General features: G+C 43.4%; 1 protein-coding gene across 7 annotated transcripts in view; it reads left to right on the top strand.

Moving 5' to 3' along the window:
• Nucleotides 1-19,482, top strand: part of LOC121598671 — a 441,765-nt gene that overhangs the window by 127,665 nt on the left and 294,618 nt on the right. The window lies entirely within an intron of this gene.

Genomic DNA, 19,482 nt, shown 5'->3' with positions numbered 1-19,482 from the left:
GGGTGAAAATACACATCTCGCGGCTCGCTTGATCGCCCACACCCACTGCGATAGCTCGCTAGCTTTTTTGCCATAGGAACATAGCTTTAGGCTTTCAAATCTGCGCTAGCTATTTTATTTTTCTGCTTACCATTCCACCAAAATTTTGCTTTATTTGTTTTACGTGTAGGGCTCGTGTGTTCGCGTGCTGCTCGGTTCGATGTTGTTGACTCGCTTTGATTTATTTGTCTCACTGCACTACTTCCCCAACCGTGCCCCAGCACGCACCCTGGCGAGTCCGCCGATTCCAGGCCAGTTTTCAACGATCGACTTTTTTCCTGCTTGGGTTCATAAAATTAGTTTCCATCGGAAAGGATACCACCCCACACCGTCGGGCGGACTGAATCCAAATCCTGTGTCATGTTTCAAACGGGACGCGCTTTTCGGGCGCTACCAAATTTCCGTGACGTTCGTGTTGGGAAAAGGTGTCTGTATCGGATTCACTGCTATCGAAATATTGCAACTGGTGGAATGTGATCGCTTTGGCTGTTTCATTGCCATTCGAGCCCGGCTGAAACAAGCGTAGCATACAAGACCCAACAGCGAAAAAAAATGTAAAAGGCATTAAAAAATCACACCACTCGTGGTGAATTTTCTGCTTCACTGCCAATTAAATTTGTCTATCAAATAGTTTCGTTTGAAATATTGCCTACCCCAAAATTGCCAGCCACGACCCGGAGACGGCGCAAAACATCAAACTCACCGCTGGGGGAGGAATAAAGCGAAAAAAAGCAGCATTGAATTGTATTCACTATGAACATGTTCAAATTATAAGCATGTCCATTCCGGCTTGGCGTGTCTCGGTTCGACTCCCATCGTGTTACCGGAACCGGTATCACTTGATACTTGATCGAGTTTTACGGGTGCGAACGTGTAAAGTTTCGTACGACGTCCGTCAAACAACAACGAAAAAAAAGGGGGGATACGCATGCAAGCACAGTAAAGTGACTATTAATTTCCAGCGGCGCCTAAAGCAGCCTTTCATCATAAATCAACCGAAAAGCGAACAGCTCATTAAATCGAAGCAAATTTATTTCGCTCGTGGGAATATCGTCTGGGGCGATTTTTGAAGGATGGCTTGTGAGTAGGATGGATTGTGCATAGCTTTACCACCCCATCATGGATGGTAGTAACATATTGAACGGGTATTGTATTCTTCCAGCAGTAGTACAGTGTATATCTTTTTTTTTTTGTTCGGTTTAAGAATAACAATAGTGAACACTCCATGGAGAGTAGTTTAGGTGAATGAGAATAATTTGTGTGCTGTTTACTCTCTCAAGGGATGATTTGGGACTATCAGCAGAGGCTATTTAAAGGATATCAGGTCATCGTTGCTTTTAAAGGCTTGCAAATACTTTTATTACAATACAGGGTTTCCCAAAGATTTGTGGTATTTGGTTTTGGACACAAACTTCGACGTATCTGTACATGTTGAACCTGGTATTAGGTTCTTTTGAACAAGTTTTAAACTCCTATCAAATGACTGGATTTGTTTAGCGATGATTTTGGTTATAATCGTTTAATCATTTCTGTAAACTCAGATTTAGGTTAAAGTTCAAAGAAAATCACCCGGTGAATACGATTTATTCGGAGGATCTTCATTGGGAGAATCTGTCGAGTTTTCTTATTCAGTTTTTTGGAATATACCAATTGAATGAAGATAATAATCATGTCCTTGTTGCAATGAATATAAGTTTTCTTCCAATGATATTGTACCAATGTATCGATTTATGAACCTTACATAGTCTAAAAGCACTAATTTAAGTAAATTCATGAAGGATCTTCATGATCCCGATGGATTAATGAATAAACATATGAAACATATTAAACATATTAGCTTTGATATCATTTGTATTGCCACTTCAAACAAAAACTTTAGTCTTTCGTTCGTGTCCCTGTTTATGTTCATGTTTCCAAGCTTAATCTGCATAACATAACAATGCTACGACTATAATCAGTGTTTGATACCAAATTTTATAGATTCAATGTTTGATTTGAAGTGGTTGAGGCACGATTTTACCTTTGAGCTTGAAGGCTAGAATTTTGTAAAAACACGATTGTTTCATAATTTACAATTTGTTAGGCAAACAGTATTTTTTGTTTTTTTTTTTTAAATATTCTAATTTGAATGGAAGTGTTTCTTAGGATTTAATCGACCTAATTTTTGCCCAATTTATTATAATTCGAATTAATGCATGGAATTCTTCAAAACGACCACAGCATCTTTAAAACATTCGTTGGCTCTCAACTCTGCTACTCTTGGCGAACGACAGACAACTTCATACCAACAGTAAACGTCACTCCCAGCACAGCTAATCCACCGAACAACTATTTACTGTTGCTAAATAATTTGCCATCCTTTCGCTGCTCAAACTACCACCCTTCCCCGGACGGACGGGAACTTGCAATCTCTCACAACAGCAAACACCAAAGCAGCACCCCATTTCAGAGCGAGCGCGTCGACCACCCGCCCGCGAAGAAGCCAACGAGCAACTGAAAACACACGCGGGGCCGTCGCTTCTTCAAAAGAATTCTTCGCTGGATAAATATTTGCATTTCCTAATTCCTGGCATAAATTATCGCATCGAAGCCCTGCGGCGTCCTTGAAGTCGCCCGAGACCGCTTTCTTCGCTGCAAAGACGCGTTGCGAGATGGCGGGCTGCGAGTGAAAACTTTCACTATTTCTTGCCCCTTTCATCCACCGTATGGTGGGTGTTCTGGAGCAAGTATTTAAGATGCCCGCGCTGGGAGCACCCTTTTTGGAAGCATTAGTAACGGTTTGTTGAGCCACAGCGCCGTCAGTACTGTCACTGACAGACTAGTGATGGGTAAATACAATTTTTTTCCGGAGTCGGATCGATCCGACTCCGGCACCCCTCGGAGTCGGACTCGGAGTTGCTCCGGACTGTTTAGCGGGGGGGGGGGGGGGTGCATACGGGAAAACCCTCGGACTCATCAACTCCGAGTTCGGATCAGTCCGGATTACTCCGGATCACTCCGGATTACTCCGGATTACTCCGGATCACTCCGGATCACTCCGGATCCGGAATGACTGTCCATTATCGTTTAGACAATTCTTGATGAGCTCATTGACTTTGAAGTCGTACATCGAATATGTACGAAAACTGATCCGGACTGATCCGGACTGATCCGGACTGATCCGGACTGATCCGGAGTGATCCGGAGCGATCCGGAGTGATCCGGAGCGATCCGGAGTGATCCGGAGTAATCCGGAGTGATCCGGAGTGATCCGGAGTATTCCGGAGTAATCCGGACTGATCCGGAGTCGAATCCAGTTATGATCCGGAGCCGGAGTCATATTTTGCGCACCGGAGTCGGAGTTGATCCATGACTCCGCTCCGGATTACCCATCACTATGACAGACGCTCTTCTATGCTTTCTTCCTCCGTGCTGTATTAAAGGGTTGAGATTGTGTGCCGCCCCTCGCAGCAGCAACCAAAACACGGTTGATTTATAGCAGCTTTAAGATGGTACACGTCTACGTTTAGCCACAACCGCAAAGTCTTTTACGCTTTCGGTATCTATTGAGCCCAAAAACGGAACCGTGCCTGGATGGGAGCCGCCCCGGTTTTGTGCGTTGTCTTTACGTTGTTATCGTTGTAAATTTATAAATATTTATCAGACGTGCGGTGCGAGATACGGAACCCGTACGGGTTAAACATACATCCACTGTTGACGCGTTTGTTTTTCCATCAATCGAGACGACCTTCGGTGGGTTCGGGATGGGAAGGAAAGGAAAGGTTTCCTCCAGCACGCCGCCACCCGCACAAAACCGGGTGTACCGATGTAAACATAAAGAGGTCGACATCAATCGAGTGAAATGCTTCGGCAAGAATCAGTTGAGCAAATATTTGTGCGACCGCAAACGCATCGCAACGCAAAGGCAGGGGTTAAGGCAGATCCCCAGCGTCCCCGAAGGAGTGCGACAACTACGTTTCTCCATTTAAGTGACATCGAATTTGGGTATCGATGAAATTCATTGCCTTGTACGTTACACAACATCTTTGTATCATCGTGCCTCGACCCCTTTTCTTGCTCAGCAGGATCAACGGTGTGTGTGTGTGTGTGTGTGTGTAGGTGGAAAGGGTTTCCTTACGCTTTCAAGCACGACAAGCTTAAACACCTTTAGCCCATGAATAATAGAGCACCCAATTTCCGTACTTGGCCGACCGAACCGGAGTAGCAGACGCCGGCTTCACAGTATGGTTTGCTTTCGTATTTAGAGTTTGGGAAACTCATCTCAAGTGTGCTACCGGCAAGATACATTCATTGCATAAGCTTGCGTTGGAAGGAAGGAGCCCGCCCGAAACCAAACGTCTGTGCAGTTGAAATACATCTTAGCACATTGTGGGTCGCACTTGACAGTGTACAGCACGAGGTATCGATTGAGTGGGCAATAAAATGAAACTGGAAATCGAGCAAAATCGAGCTCCTCGATACGTTACATGTCATTGTAGCAGCGCTGAGATATTGGTGGTTACGGTGGTTCCCCGCTCCGGCGACACGATTGATTCATTCTGGCATAAAATGTTGAACCGATCGAAAAGTTCTTGCGAGTGTTTGGGTGAATCTAGCCGAGAGCCGTGTCTTGCAAACGTTGTAGACCAAGTTCTGTATACCAAAAACCGACTGTGACGGGGAAGCGGGATGTGTTGCTCTTAAATGGATATTAAATATTGAATAAATTAAATACTCCCCAAAGGCTCGCAAACGGTTTTGTGGCAAGTGCTAAGGGAAGAGCTGATGTCCTACCGATGTCCTCCGCATCTAGGATTTTAGCCCCGGCGTTGGTTGTCCACAAACGAGGGTTTTGGAACAGTTGGGACGAGTAAATCCTTTCACTACTTTGTGGTTTCAATGTTGCGGTCCTCAAGACAACGCGCAATAGTTGGGAGAGCAGCTTCACTGCTGCTTGTTTGTCAACAACTTTGGAAGCATTCTCACCGGCTGGGATAAGAGAAATTGAATTTAATATGCAACATGAGGGTAATACATTTTATTACTCACCACCTGCAAGAAAGATGCTTAGATTGAGCTACTCGTCAAGAACTATGACTGTCTTGGAACCGTTCGCTTCTACAGTAGCTGAAATTAGATCCTTTAGTCCTGTTTCACTGTCTCCTTTGGCGTGAGACATGTGAAGAAGTATTTAGCTGTACTAGTTGAAACTCTCAAGGGCATTTATGTCTAGTTTAGTGCTTCCGAATCAGATTTAAGGATGTAATTCAGTAACATTAAACCAGCGGCTTCTTTAATATCCTAATGGCCATTAATTCTTAACTAATTTTTGATACATTGCCGGCTTTTACGACTCTACAACACTGCGTATTCCCGTGCGTATTCCAATTGAACAAGAATCTATGACTTTCGACCAATTTTGGTTCTGTCTCTAAACGGCTGCTGCTTTTACCCTGGTGGGCTGTCCGTCCGTTTCCAACAATGCATTTGCATGAAACAACCATTTTGCAACGATCTACTGCACAAAAAGGTGCTAAGAAGCCTTGGGTGCAAATAACGACTCGTGTTTATCCGTGGTCGTGTTTGGCACGAATTTCCCTCCTTGCCATCGGCTTAATGATACCAAACAGGCTCATGATCATCGACTTTACTTTAACCTCAACGCTGTCCGTCGTCCACAGCGGACAACAGTAGTAAAAACCCACCACTAGTCGGTTGTCTGTGAGTGTGTGTTTTACGGGCTGGAGGAGGCTGAAAAATCTTCCCAACTGGTAACGAGCCTTCCTTTGCTTCAATGGCATGGCATGGCTAGCGGTGGAATAGGAAACGGTGGAGGATTATGTAAATTAAAGGATATTGAGAGGCTGGTTAGAACTAACCCGCCTCGCCCAGTTCGGAATGGGTGTTTCGTTTTGTCGAATCGACACTGGTGTCCGTGCCGATGACCACTTGAGCTGGAGTCGGACGGAGAAAAGGGACCCCGATTTCTTGCTCTTTGCGTTCGAGGCGGCTGTTGCGGTGGCTGTTGTTATCGGTTGTCCTGATTATCGGCGTTACGAGGTGGCAAGAGTTCTATGCAAATCCAACGCCACCGACTAGAATGCGCTCTCCGTGACAGGCAACCGTCTGCAGCGGGTTGTGGTTTTTCACAACCAGCATCATCATCATCATCATCACTCTCTTAAGGGTGAACGCCTACTGGTCATTCTGGCAGCCGTTTCTTCCCTGCCACTGTCAAGATCGAAACGGCCCCCGCAAGTGCTTCTCGGAAGTTCATTCAAAGATAATTGATCCAACCATTGCGATGGTGCGGACCGTTCCGGTACGCTCTCCACCACAGTCCGATTGCTCGGGTAATGGCGATGGAGTAGTCGTACACAAAGTGGTGATCATTGATGGTCGATTTATCATTCGATGGTGCAACCGATGCGAAGACCTTGTGGCCCTGTTTGTCTGCCCCTGTCATAGAGCGTTGGAACGGACGGGAAGGTAGCAGCAGAAAGCAGAAAACTCATTATACTGCTGCCAACTGCTGCTGCCAATTGGTCCAGCCCGGAGTGATGAGTTATGGCTCGGGGTTCGCTGGAGCCGTAGCCGGTTCTTAAGAGTGGGGCGCGTGCTGTATGATAAGCTCACATCAAGTGCAGAAGCGTACCATTTGTTGACGTTTCGATCTTAGCGAAAGTGGGTAAGCAAAACATCAAGCTACTAAATGAGTGTTTTTTTTAATTCAATGTTCGTTTCATGAGTTTGTCTTCAATTTGAAACGTTCAAAGAAAGGTTTTAATATTTTCATTAAAAACATGTCGAATTCAACAGGTTGTTCCAATATTTTCAAACTTTGTTTTTGTCATTCAGTATAATAACTTTGTTCATGTTTTTTTATCTTTTCTTCCAGGTAAGCTGTTTTATTTATCTTTGCCGCGGATTTATTACATAAATTGGGAATTGGTAAGATATTCTAAAATTCGATAATAGTATGTTCATACCAAGCCTGTAACGCTGTCATTAACATAAAAGTGTATTGGTGTATTTAACTGCAAACTTAAATAATTTGCTCCACCATTACATTTCTGCAATAGTTAATAAAAATTGGCTGTTCGTTTCAATATTTATGCATAAATATTTTATGCTCTCTCACCACACCCCACAAACGACCAAAAAAGCTCAATCATCTTTCTTCGCATTTGATCTGACGGTAATTTGTCACGGTTTGTCAGAAATCATAATTCTCACAACCCTCCCTCACTGGGCTTCACGTCGGTTACCATCAACTTATAAAAAGCAACAAAAAAACGAATAAAGAATCACAATCTCAAACAATTATAGTTTGTGTGGCGGTTGCTGATCGTTTCGCTTCAACCATTAACCACGCTCACGTTTCGACACTTCAATTTTATCCATTTTGACTAGCCATCCCCACGCTTCGGACCACAGACTGGTCAGTGCGGCGCGGGTACGTTTATTTTTATTTTCATTTCGAGAGAACAAAAAAAACCCTCCATAACGATTTACCCACCTCGGAGGGCATAAATTGGGGCGAAAGCAGTTTTATGGTTCATTTGTGCAGTTTGGCCGCCGTAAAACGCTTAGTTAAGCGGGTGCGGAAAGAACGTGATGTAATTTACACTACAAGTGGAGAAAAAAGTTTGAGTGTGCTTACTTTTTGTTGTTGTTGTTGCTTTCTCCAACGAGGGCGTCCGACGAAAACAAACAAATGGGTTTCGATCGTAAAAGAAACTCAGCTACTGTTGCTGCTGACCCGTACCGAACCAGGGCCGAACAGTTGTCGCAGTGGATTTATTTTATTACAACACCGAAAGCAGTTTCATGGAGACGCAATGATAAATTGGGGCCAAATGATCGTTTAAATGACCGTGGTATGGTTTCGCACTTCAACGCGATGCAATAAGTGCTGCGGACGTCAAACAAGTCTTGATTGCGTCACAAATAATCCGGTTTGAAGGACTAAACTTTGCTATGAGAACGCCTAAAAGTATGCAAAATAAAATATTTACAAGTTATATATTTTTTACATGACATCTACATTTAATTTTAGTTTTTCTTAAGGTTTCTCAATCAGGCTCAGCATTAAAGCACAAGCATAAATAAATAAATGCCAGTGCACAAAAATTATTGCCACAAGCACACTCCTTGCAACATGCTTCTCCCCAAAATGCAAAAAATCTTGCTCTACATTGTTGCGAACTATCTTTAATTAAGCTCGAAACATCAAAAAAGACCGCCGGCACTTCCGTTCTGTTGTTGTTGCTCTATTCCTTCACTGTAACATCCTTCATGTTTAACTACTGCTGCAGCTGCACTTTCCAAAAAGGAAGAAAGTTCATTTCCGCCCCAAGAGGTCAAGCCTACTGCAGTCATTTTTCAACGTCCAGCCGCCACCACTACCACCACAGTACGGTTGCCATTCCGAAGCGGTCTGTGTCTGCGTCCGACCCGGTGCCGCCTCCAGACCGGCAATTAAGCAAACGCTTGGGCAGCAAAAACTGTGTCAAAGGCGCCCGGTGAGTGAATGTGTGTAAACCGTTCGGTTTATGGTTCCGATTCGCATTCGGAAAAATGCAAATGTGCACGCTACACAGCCGAACGGATAAGTTTTGTTTCGTAATTAGTCGAACATGTTTCCACCCACCGCCCTGGGTCCCGGCTTTACCATCCCGGGGTCCGAGGTTTTGGGTCGTAAAGCTGGCTGAACTTTAATTTACCGCCAGCTGCATTATAGCTGTTGTTGAGGGCTTGTACAACGGTGGAAGCGAGGGCGATAGAAGGAGCAAAGGAGTAACTACTCTCCACCACACTAGCGAGCACTGTTTGTCTTAAATCCCGCACACAGGGCAATGGGAAATTTATTCCATTATCCTGATCCAATACACCTTAGTGTGCGCACGGCTACCACTCCCCTTTTTGTGCGGGGCTCGATGGGGCAACGGTTGAGATTTGTAACGGTTGGTTCTCACGCACATGTTGAGCAGCAATTACAACACGTTGAGTAAGTGTGGGATACATCAAGTGAACGAGAACGAGGAAAAACAAAACGAAAAAACTCGTCACCCGTCAGGTGCTCGATATTTGAACACGAAACAATGATTAAAAGTCCCTCTGGTTGGGGCCATTTTAGAGAGGAAAAAGAACGTCCCCAAAAAATAGAAAATGAACAGAAACAGCGCCCGTGTTTGCGTGTACTTTTTTCCATCGGAACTTTTCGTTACATTGTGACTGAAAGGTAGTGCACACGCAGGAAGTCGTTCGTTTTTTAAATCCATAATAATAATCCATTCCCATTTCAATTCCCACCAGCGCACCAGTGCGGTCCCCTTTTCGACAGCGTTGCGTGCCTCGTTGCTGGGTCCCTTGGTGTGAATTGATTGTTGTTATAGCCCTCAGGCCTGCCCTCACCCGATACGGATATGATATGGGATGCGATCTTCATCCGGCTGTAATTCGGGAATTGAAATAAATTTGTGCTCCCATTAGAATACTATTTACATACGATTTTAAGGGTACGCTCGCTGTTTTTCGTATTGGCGAGTCCGTTCAACAGTTTTTGCTACAAATTCTGGTTGGTTTTTCCTTTTTTACTGCGCTCCGAAACGACCATACGACCGTGAAACGAGCCCGTCCCGGGAGCCATTTTCGGGGGAGCCCATTCACATTCATCCACGGGCCGGGTGAAAGTGGAGTCGACGCAAACTGTACGATAATGTGATGCCATTTTCGCTCGCATCCGTAGCGTCTGCCGCGTGTCTGTCGGGGAGGTGGGCCGGACCGTTGCAACCGATGCTGGAAGTCGTCTTTTCTGTCCCTTGGCGCTCAGGTTTCGGGCGCCGTTTTGTAAGGTTATCTTTTGTGTCGGTGGCGGTTGTTGGCGAGGATGTTGTCGGGCAGCTTGCGGAGCTGGAGGCAGCAGGGGGCTCGTTTCGGCTAACGTGCTTTTTGCCGTGTCGTTTGGTTGACTTTAAGAGTGGGGTACACCTGGGTTGTTTCGCATTTTACATCATCGGTAAAGGTGCATTTGCGGCGAAAAGCTGAGGTTGCGTTTAGTTTAAACACTGTTAAAGGAAATGGTAAAAAGTACACCCAAAAATAAAAATAACAACAATTAATTGAGTACTTTTGATTTACTCAATATTGTGTCTTTTTTATCCTTAAAGTGAATCACAATGAGCAATAAAATTTCTAATAAAAATATAGTCAATATTATACGCGTTTTTTTCCATAAAATTCTTAATTCTAGTTCAACTTTTCAATGCTCTACGTTTTGATATATTCTTATAATCTTTTTCTGGCATTTTTTCCCCATCCAAACCGTTCTGTTTTCACAAAAAATCCTTTATTCTATGCCGTTAAAATTTATGGCTGCTTTATGCTGCTGATTTTACACGACCAGCAGTCACATAAAAGGTAAAACTGCAGCACGCTTTGAGCAATGCTGACCAATGCCTCCCAACATGAAAGTGAAAAGAATGAAAACAACCCCCATACTCTTCTCCTGTACTCTTCCATGAACATTCTATCGTAAAATGGGCCCTCTTGAAACGCAGCCAGCATAAAATGGCCACTGGACATACACCACACAAGCCTTAACGAGAGAGAAAAAAAACAACTACCACAACCCTTCTCATGTTCCTGTTTTGTACACTGTTCCGTGCAGAATCGCATGCTGAACGACACGCTGCCAAGAATCAGCTCACACCAAAGGGCCTTTTTTTGTGCGGCTGAAGGAAGAACAGTAGCGGTGGCCTTGGTTTGTTTCACCTGGCCTGTGATAGTTTCGGGGTTGGAGCGCACGAAAAGGTACGAGCCGGCAAAAAAAAATCGATAGTGTTCCGTTCGATTGTTCGATCCGCTGGACCGTTTTGGCTCGGTGCGCTTTCTTCCGTTGCCCGTGCTCTTGGTCAATTCTTTCGAGAGTTTAAAGTGTCTATTCATTATTTGATGGTTGTCCCTGAGCGGCACTGGGAGGCGGCTGCCTTGATTTAGTTCCACCGCACGGTCCAGCGCCTCCATTAATGGGCGTCGCACCGGGCAGCACTGTTTTATAGTGTAGCGTAAATGGTAGCGTAACCGTGCCCTCTGCATCGACATAATTTTTGCACTTTCTCTTCAATTGACAGAATGATTTATCTGTCTACCTGTGTGCGGGTTTGGCTGTTGCGCTTGGGATTTGTTTAAGGGTGGGAAACGCGTTGGACAAAGACTAGCTAGTAAGCAGAAAAATTTGGGTATCGGATTTTGGGGTGACCACAAAGAAACATTAGGATTCTCACGAGATTTGAGACGTTGAACATCAATTATGGTTTCAATTGGATGATAAATGAGCAATTAGGTTCATTTTACTTCATGCTTAAATATCATGATATCGACATATTATACGATTTCAAGCGCAAAAGCAGAACAAATTGCAACAGTTTATCAAACTGCTCCGCAATATTTAGGAATCTATATACTATATCATATTTTTCGTTCGATTCAAAGACATCTTCGGCTGGTCTCGTGGTACAGTTGTTAACTTGTATGACATGGGTCATGGGTTCAACTCCCATATGGACCGTATCCCCATACGTAGGAGAGTTTATTCAGCTATGGGAATCGTTAAGGCACTGAATGTCAAGCCCATTAGTGGTGTACAGGCAGGCCTAAACCAAAAACAGTTCAAAGAAAATCTAGATAGAACAAGAAACAGACATTTGATTTTAACAAAGAAAAAAATCACACAAATCTAAAACAAAGACTTCATGTCAACGAAAAATATTAAATAAATTAGAAAATATTCCATACAGATGTTTAACAAAAGAAGAGATTTTTTATACAAGCTATAATTTACTAACATTGATGCAAAAGATTACAAAAAAAAACATATAATTCAGCAACTTAAAGAAATTCTTTCCTTAACATATATTTTTGCTATCATCAACATATTTATAAAGCTATCTTATCACGAATTGAATGTGAGCCTGACATTTTCAAACTGCTATTCTATTCTTCATTCACCACACCTTACGCTATCACCAACGGACGAATAATAGAATTTTTCAACCTTAGATTCCCCACCATCAAACCTTTAGCTTGAGTATAGCACCAAATGCTGATGACTTTCAACCTGGGAAAGAGAAAGCCAAATCGCTTCCCCATACTTAAAGAGAACTGAGTGGACTGGTTGGAGAGTAACCAATGAAAAAAATAACAATGGAACAAATTTAAACCACCCGGCACAGAGGGCAAACCAAGAGCTCACCGAACTTTGACCATTATTATTGAAAACTCGAATCGATAAACGTGAAAACTCACCGCACTGCTGCTGTGCCGGACTTGGCATGCACTGGAAGCCGAAAAGTTTCGAGTCCAACTGACCGAAGGGATCAAGCGGAGCGTAAACAAACTTGAGAATTTTAATTTCCCTCAAACCGCCAGCCAGAATGGCGGTTCTGGGTTGGGAAAGAGAAACGGCCTTTGCCGGAGCGAGTGGGCAAGTTGGGAGTGCCACATTGGTTGAAAATCAATTTCCATTTCGGTGGTTGAGTTCATTTCCTCTCGCTTCAAATGGAGTCAGCCTGTTCGGCAGGGGGGATGAGTGTTTAAGCCTGGATCTGCATAAACACCGAAAGTCGACAAAGGCTGAGTTCGAAAGAAGCTTGAAGCACTCATGGAAGGAATACCGATCGATCGAGTGTTTTGGATATTTTAGCCGAAAGAATGCCAGGGGAACGAGGAGCGCGAGCGTGGAACGGTCAGTACGGTTGCGGTCGCCCGAGGTTGTCCCACACGCACACTTTGTTTCGGAGCGGTTCGAGCTAAATCTATCAATTACAAATCAAACACAGACACAGTTTGCCCGCAAGTCAGAACCACAGGCATGGGTGTAGTTTTCCATTCCACTCCCAGCTAACGGTCCAGAATCGATGACTCGGTCGGTAGGAAACGAATCATGGCAAGTTTTAGCGAGTATGCTTGATTACAATTGTTATTCCAGCGGTGATTGCTTGGCACTTGTATTGACTTTACAGTGTAATGGTACGACTGGGTGCACGTTGCCGTCAAATGTCGCGCAAAATGGCTGTAAAAATGAAACTAGAAAGTAAGCCCCTGTTGATAGATGCATTTAGAACAAATGTTTGTCTATCCTCGCCCGTCACTTTGGCAAATACAGTTTTGCTGCAGTAAGTGTAGACAGTAGCGGATTGTATCTCTGTGTTGTGTGGATTTGCTTTTACGCGAATGAAGTGAAATGCTTATTGGAATAATGCTTATATGAAAGTTGTCTCAAATTTTGATTATTTTCTGATCTCTGAATTTTTCATTTGATGGTATCTACTCATTTTTTGATGAGACTAATTTGATGGGACCTTAATCTACTAATAAAAACTATGAAAGAGGACCACAGGTTAAAAACGATTAAAAAACAGCTTGCATACTTTTAGGCGAGTTACTATCATTTTCGATCAGTTGCCTAATTTCAGGGGCTAGTAATCGTAATTCAATTTTTGGAGTGTCTTACCCTCCCCTGAAAAAATTAAAAATAGTATAATAGTTGAAAAACAAAAAAAAATAAATAAATGATAAATTTTAGTAACAAAGCGAAGAACTTAATTTTTCCCTTCCTATACCTTACCTGCGAGAGCCTCACCAATACTATTATTTAAAAAAAACAATCTCAAGTAGTCAATTTATAAACTGATTCAAGGCACCAAAAATCAATAACCTATAAACTTAATTAATGACTGTCGATTTACGAAACAAACGCCCGGAAGCGCCCCTGCTGCTGCACGAAACGAAAGACATCAATTACGGCTGAGCCAGCATGCGAGAAAACCGTACCACTCATCAAGTAAGAAAGCTTTTAGATTCAATGTTTTCGCCCTTCCCTTCGTCTGCTGCTCTAAAAGCTTCTTGGAAGCGTAGCAAAAATGAGTGTTAAATGAACGAAGTAGCTACAGTGGGAGATGTGTGTTTTATGTGTGTTGCTGAATCGTGGTTAGACACTCGAACCATGCAAAGACGACACCCGGTCATGAAAAAGTGAAACCACCCTTTAACCTCCAAAGAAAAAAATTAAAAGCCCAATGACATCTCAGCAAACCGCTCGTACGCTGTACGGAAGCTTTTTTTTCTTCTTCTCTCCCATCACAGCCCATCGACAAACCGCTTCCGGCAGCTTTCAGCAAGCGACGCTTGATAAGACCTGGTGCGCGGGTGCCTTCGGTGGTTTATTTCGCCACACGCAAAAGGCGACTCTGTGACAACAGGCGAAGGCAATCGTGCACTTGCTCGTTGTCAACCTCTTTTTTCTCCATCCCCGGAGGGTTTTCTTATGCCTTTTTTGCACCAAGCGAAAATCGACAGATCAATTAATTAAACTGCACTTTCTGCTTCCTTGACGCGTGGTGGTGAAGGCGCGGGCCGACATCATCACGCTTCGTTTTGCTGGCGTTGACACAAAAAAGCGATAGCACGCCCAGCACACGGTAGGCGGGTTGATGCTGGGAAGCTTCAAATGGTGGAGCACGAGGTGGAATTTGGTTAGCAGCAGCAGCAGCGGCAACCGAACGGCACGACAGTTTGCCTTCTTCACTAATTGCGCTGAAATTAAGCAACCATGATGACATGGCAGACACACAGCCTCAGCCTTGGTCATGCTGGATGATGAAGGTCCCTTTTCGGAACGCAGCAAGGAAGGCGAATTAAGTGCATTGAAAGCACATCGAATGTCGGGTGTCACGTACGATGGCATCCCTACCGAGAAGAAAGCCAACGCAAGAGCCTCAACACTCCAGAGAGCAAATTATCCATCCTGTAGCCACCCGCTGCAGGAAAGGTGCTGGAAAAATCATCAACACTCCAAACAAGCACGAAGCAAAAAGCAATCGATGCTTTGTGTTGTGAGGCAAGAGCAAGAAGCAAAATCAATTATCGAATAAAATTGTACAGAAATGCTTTAAATTCCACTTTAAAACCCCAAAAACACACTCCCTCTCTCAAACATCCCTTCAATTAAAGAGCTACGAGTATGAGTGAGTGTGAATAATTCAACTCTATTTGAATTCCACCGCGCATGGGGAGCGGTGATGGCATCGAAAACCAAAAACAGACGTTACACAGCCCTTAAGCATTGGTCACATTATTCCAATTTGCGCCAATTCCAATTCCATCTTCCTTCGGGCTGGACCATCGCGCTGTGCATTGCTGTACCGAAACCCATCCCAGGCTGCGACGGGCTTCGCACATACATTGTGCTATTAATTATTTTTTAATGACAGTTTAATTTGATTGTGATTTATTCTTCACTTCGTTTGTTGTGTTTGATTGTTTTTATCTGTCTCGGTTGGTGGGGTTTTTGTTTTCCTTTTCTCTGCGTTTTTTTGTATTTATTTTGGGGCATGTGTTTTACAGGGTTTCCCACGGTTTATTGGTCAGTTCCCATGATTTTTTGGTGCGTTTCCACGATTTTTTGATCGTATACCATAGATTTTTGGTTCGTTTCCATAATTTATTGGTATTTTCCGATTGGATATCAATACAATTGGACTGCAAAATTCTGGGAAACGGCCAAAATATCGTAGCATCCCACCAAAAATTGATGGGAACCAACCAATAAATCGTGGGAAACCCTGTATGTGGGGTTTTGGGGGGAGAAATGCAACACATTATCATGTGGGAGCTTACCACCTGTTTATTTTTGTTTGTTTGCGTGTGTCTATGCTCCGTATGCATTGTTTGGGCAAGTTCTGCTTTCCAGTATTTGTCATGCTGGCAAGATGCGAATTGCACTACTTTCCACGCACTGTTTCATGCTTCCCTGCTTTAAGTAGAATAATAAAAAAGGCACACGAATGGATGCTGCACGTGTCTAAAGAGCGAAAGTAATTAATGTGTCCGTGCTAAATGCTGTTTGTGTTCGAAACAATTTAATGCGATCGAAAATGCTTTCACGGTAGCTGGTTCAGTTTGTAAATGTAAATATGCGTTACGAAATGTTAAAAATTCACTGCACATATATTGATTTAAAGAACAATATAGGGAAGTGCATAATGGAACATCATTTAATTCAAATATTTGACATAAATAGAACAAATTTATTATTCGTTATTTCAAGTTATTTAGATTATTCGTTATTTCAACGAATAAAGAACAGCATACATGTCGCGAAACGGGTTCCAGCGTGTCTGAAGTTTTGGAATTTATTAATTGAAGACAAGGACCAACCTACAACCAGCGAGCGCTTTTTCCGGCTAGACGAAATAAATCTCCCAACTGTCATCATTCTCAACGAGACGACTTGTGTCTTGTGCCGCTTTCCACAGAAGACACTTATCGGATGTACACGCCCCGGCGAGCAGATTATTCGCGTTGGCAACCTTCAACGCACTCCGCACGCGAGTACACGAATTTACCGGCTCAATGATTACACGGGTGTACGATCTACATTACACAACTTGGCCCTGTGCAGGAAAGCTGTGCGGCAAAAAAAACAACATCTTTAAGCTCAAGCTTCTTCACCAAACAACGGGCGGGGGAAGTTGTACCACAACAGAGCACGATCTCAAAATGCTGATGGGAAAATGCTGTAAACAACAACCGAATCCAACTCGAATCGGCGGTTGGGATATCCGGTCTGTCAATGCTTGATTCATAAATATTTCCCATCGAATATGGAACTACTTTTCTAGGGTGGGGATGTTTCTTTTTTTTTTTTTGCTCGAAAACAACAACAAAAAATCGACACAAAAAGCACATTTGGCCAATGCAACGTACCCAGCGTCGGTGAGATGTTTTGAACGCTTCGCTGCTTGTGTGCCCTCTTGCAAAGTGGCTTACCGTACGGAAAGATGGAAATAAAATCTCCAACCCCCCAAAACGATGCTGCGGCACATTGTACGTACACGTTTGTGTGGCCGCTTTTTAAAATTGAAAACTTTTTCCATACCACTTTCCACACCAATTTTTTTTTTTTTTTTGGTGCGGCATATTCCATCTACCAGCTACACACTTCACGATCGAAATTGCGCACAAAGAGGGCAGACGGCGCAAAAAACATCCCCAGAAGAAGAAGCAAACTGCAAACGCTTCAAAATGCAAAGCATGCGAAACACAACAATCGCAAATCCTGCCCCAGCACCCGCAGTTGGGGTAAGTTGGCTCTCACAAGGAGAATACACACAACAACAAAAAAAAACTGGTTGACGAAATTGAAAAATCATTGAACGTTTATTGAATCATTGTGCCTGCAAAAGCTCGTTCCGATCGGTGCCACAGCGCAAGAATGCTTCTGACTGCAACTTTTTCGCTCCCAAAAAACCTGACAAGGGCTACACTCTCGACTCGAACTGCTGCTGCTACTACTGCTGCTGCCTGGCCCTTGAGTCTCCTTGGGGAGATTATTCATTGATGGGAAAGTTTTGCTGCATCTGAATCGGGGCTGTGCAGCCTGCGTCGGTAGGACCGGGCGAATGCAAAAATATTGGCAGCCAAAGGAGGCAGTCCAAAAGGGCTAAGATTAATATTTCCCCCAAGCTTTGACGTAAAAGTTGCACGTTGCACGCCGTGTCAGGCTAACCTTACTTTTGGCCGTGGTCCTTCCGGCGAAACAATATGTCCAGTCCAGGGTTGTTTTGTTTGCTTTGTATCCCGTTGCACCGCTTGGGATATTGGAAAGGATTACGATGTAGAGAAGCAACGTACGGTAAAGTAAAGAAAGATGGAGCGTTTACTTTGTTGCCCTGCCTTGCGCCAGAGGACTTGTGACCTCAATCACAATTGACAAATATTGACGATGGAGTGTGCTTGAGCTATTGAACTTTGGTTCGCCTTTATGAAAACATTCCGCTACACTCACCGAGATGAAGAATTAATAAATGCTCGCCGGTAGCTATTGTGGTAAGGTGCATTGTGTTCACAAATTAATTTCATGTAAATATACATTTTGATTAAAATGTGGTCATTCTGAAGTGTAATACTTTGAAATAGAAACATAGTCATTACTTTGCGCTCAATACTGTCCCGTATGGTAAAACTGCAAAATATTCAATATTCTTTGGGTCCATTAGCATTCAGTTTTTGGACGTCAAAGGAGTAGCATCGTTAGTTTTAATGTAGGAGCCTGTAGTCGCTTTTACTATTCCAGCTTTTATCTGTTTTGTATTACCATCTACCAAAATGTGTGATAACGTATGTTTGTAAATACGCTTTTGCTATGTAGATTGCATATTTGTAGGCGTTTTTGTTCATGGTCATGTTTGTTGCAAGTATCGCTAGCTTGTATAGCATGGATTTTCCAGGGGTTCTCATAGTTGTGGAACACTTCCTTGACTCTTTCTTATGCGAAGTGAACTTTATATGATGGAAAGTAGACTCTATGGCACCTTTTTTGGACAGCTCCTATTGGAAATTCCTACTGGAATTGTCCAACAAGGGTGCTATAGAGTCCAATTCCCATTACATTAAGTTCATTTCGCGTAAGAAGCAGTCAATAAAGTGTCCCACTGCTATGAAAACTCCTGGAAAACACTGTAAGCTAAAATGTTGAAATTTTAAAAATTGCATCTAAGGACCCAATGCTCATAATGCAGAAACTATTCGCACACGGTTCGGACAAAACGGTATAATTCTTCACCTTCCAATATTTGAAACTGGCGGTACGTGCCATCGAGTGCACTCGGGAACAAAACGAAACTACAATGGAAACATGAGCGATAACTCACCGAGAGAGAAAAAAAAACCCACTGCTACGCTCCAGCACGATGACGGCCTTAAATGTATGCCAGCGTCTGAATGTGTGTCGTTTGAGGTTGTCTGCATGCTGCTAGCATCACGCGCCAGCAAGCCGTACAATAAATCATTCATTTTAATTAAAACTAGGGAACGTAGCCGGGAAGAAAGTATTCACAAAAGACGGACGGTGAAAGGTGATAGCGCATGTGAATGTTCGAGCTATTCAAAGAAGGACATTCTTTTATGCGCCGCGTGTCAGTTGCTTTTAGGTAAGGTAATCGAAATGAATAGAGTGAATCCATGTATGGTTCTTTATAAAGACGATAAAAGCTCACTATAGACTCACTCAAATTTGGAACATTTTGTTTGAAGAATCAAAGTATGCAATAATGCATTTATTTTCAGCAAGTAATAAATTCACCCAAAATGAAAATAGAAACTAAAGCATTTTTGTCGACTTTCATCAATTCAAAACTATCACCATCAACAGTCCTCGAGCAGTGAAAAAAGGCAACCATTTTCCGAAAACTATTCGCTCCCATTCATATGTGCCTGCGTTTCTGGGCTATATTTTAACCGTCCCAAACGCTCCCTCCCCCCGGGCGGCATGATTTGCAGGCTGGTGAATGTGAGGGAATGACTGATGACTGACCACGTGGCAGCTCGAACAGAACAGGCTATTCTTCAACTTTTGCCGCCCGGTTTGTGTGCGATACGCTTGTCTGCCTGGACTCTGCC

This window comes from Anopheles merus, chromosome 3L (assembly GCF_017562075.2).
Source record: "Anopheles merus strain MAF chromosome 3L, AmerM5.1, whole genome shotgun sequence".
Lineage (NCBI taxonomy): Eukaryota > Metazoa > Arthropoda > Insecta > Diptera > Culicidae > Anopheles > Anopheles merus.
Note: the sequence above shows the minus strand (reverse complement) of the source record. Positions and strands in the feature narration are given on the sequence as shown.